The sequence below is a fragment of the Procambarus clarkii genome, chromosome 79 (genome assembly GCF_040958095.1).
Source record: "Procambarus clarkii isolate CNS0578487 chromosome 79, FALCON_Pclarkii_2.0, whole genome shotgun sequence".
Classification (NCBI taxonomy): domain Eukaryota; kingdom Metazoa; phylum Arthropoda; class Malacostraca; order Decapoda; family Cambaridae; genus Procambarus; species Procambarus clarkii.
The window spans coordinates 10,197,496-10,199,874 of record NC_091228.1 but is presented as its reverse complement, the minus strand read 5'-3'; positions in this window follow the sequence as shown (position 1 = coordinate 10,199,874).

The following is a 2,379-nucleotide window of genomic DNA, read 5'->3' as shown; positions in this document are numbered from 1 at the left end:
TAGTCTGGTGAGTAATGGTTTTGGTGTCAGTGTAGCCAAAAGTTTTGTTTTGTTTTAAATTATTTTTAATTAAAAACAGTTTGTTAGGGTGTGCTAGAGGTACACTTTACTTCTCATTTGACTTTTACTCTAGAATATGAGCTCATTTTGGACATTGTCAAGATGAGTGTTTATTTACCATAACTGTTGTTGTTGTCTACCTTACAGGGTACAAGCTGGTGAGTTGTGGAGTTCATTTACATAATTGTGTGTTAGACTTGAGATCAAATAGATCTTTTGGATGTAATTGATTCATTTGTTAAGAGCACGTGCCCAAAGTGCCCAAAGCCCATGCTTTGGGCATACTATACAGTAATGTAATTTGCCTCGGGGTAATAAATAACAGTGATCATCATTACCTGGTTTCAGGGGAGTGACGGTGTTTCAGGCCATCCTCCAAAGGCTTCACAATGTCAGAAAACGGTCAATTTAAAGTAGTCTCTCCTACCCTTTCAGAGGCTCCAAAACAGAAAATGGGAAAGTACATCACTTTCTTGAGTTGCTTTCATTTTTCTAGTACAATTTTTGGCCTTGTGTGATGCATATGAGCAAAAAGTGATGCTCTTTATCGGAGGACAGGTTAGGTATTTACTTGGAGTAGAGGGAATATTGTAGGGAATCTTTTTTTTCTCTCTCTTTGGCAGGAACACCACTTGAATATGGCGTGCTTGTGTGGGTGTGGCGGCGAAGGTGATCTGGCCGCAGCGGTGCGACCCATCGTGGCTGTATTGATTTACGTCCTGGATGATCCCAGAAGCGCCTTACTCGGACCTTAGCATGTGCCTTAGCCCGGACACAAGTTCGAACCCTCAGTACGGCCCTTGTGGATTTGTTCATTAAATGTATCATGATACTGTGATTTCTGTATCACAAGTGATGTTCTTTTCTTTAAGAATGTATTCCATGATTTGTATACAGATAAAGGCTTGATTGATAACAGTTGTGTACCTCAACTTGTCTTGATAATAAACTATAAAAGTATATTTGAGTTTAAAAACTTATTATTGCTGTCAAGTTTCATAATTTCTGGAGTACAAGACGACTGGTATTGCCCCTTTCAACCCCTCCGTGGTGCCTCCTTGCCGTGGTGAGGGGCTCACGTACACCTTCCTGGGACCGGTGTAGGTTTCCTTTGCCCCCTCTCCTGCCTCCTTTTTTGGGTGGTGGACGTGCTGAAGGGCACCACTTAGGGGCCTGGGGAGCCATCGGGCCACCCGCTGGAGGAGTCGCCTGTGAGGGGCCACCCTGAGTGGATGGTTGGGTGTCCAAGCTGGGCGATAGGGAAATTGGGTCTTAGCACCAGTGTGCGAGAATGGACGATGAAGTAGGACTCCCCCTGTTGAAAAGGGGGAGCACCGCTGGGGAAGACACACCCTTCCTGCACTGGCCCGCGCTCAGCCTCCCGGCTGCCCTGGTAGGTGGTATCCACTTGGTTCCAGGTCCCAAACTTTTGATATTGTTTGCTGCATGGATGACGACACGATGTCCCATGTGTGGAGGCGAGGGTCATTCTAAGTTGGAGTGCACTTCTCCCCAGGTCTGCTGCCTCAATTGCGGTGAGGCCAACCCTACCTTCTCCCGCACATGTATACGTTACAACTTAAGGCGGCCGGTCTTCAACTTGAAGCACCGGGACCGTTTGTCTTTACCTGAGGCTCGGCGCCAAGTTCATTATCTCCCCCTCTTCCGCTGGTGTCTCCTATGCTCGCATGGTGCGCTCTTCCTCTCCTCGTCCTTCCCACTTCCTCAGTCTCACAACCGTTTCAAGCCTTAGACCCGGACACGCCCACCACCACCTCCCCTGTTTCCCTCCATTCTGTCCCAGAGAGTCCCCCTCCTGGTTCTCTGTCTAGGGTATCCCTTCTTTCTACCAGTCTGTCATGTCTCCTGTGTCTTCTTTCTCCTCTCCCTCTGGTCTTCCTTCCCGTCATTCTCCTCCGTCTATTGGCTCTCCACGCCGCCTGACTGTGCTGGCCGATATCCATCGCTCTCCTGGTGGTCGTGTTGTTCGCTCGCCCTCTTCTTCTCGTATCGAGATGCTGGAGTCGGTTGCCCAGTACATTGCTGGTGGGACACCTGTCTCTTTGAGTCAGAAGCAGAAACCAGGCTCCTCTCCTTTCTCCTCCCCGGTAGGTAAGAAGGCTTCGCTTTCTTCTTCACCCCCCTATCTCTGATTCTTATGTTTCTTCCCCTCTCGCTTCTGTGCTGGAGCTCCCTGTTCCTACTGTGGGGGTTTCTTTAGCCCCAGGTTCCATCTCGGTTACTGCCCTCGCTGAGGTGTGCTCTCCTCTTTCTGCCCCTCCTCCTCTTCCTTCTCCTCCTCCAGACCCTGTTCATCCA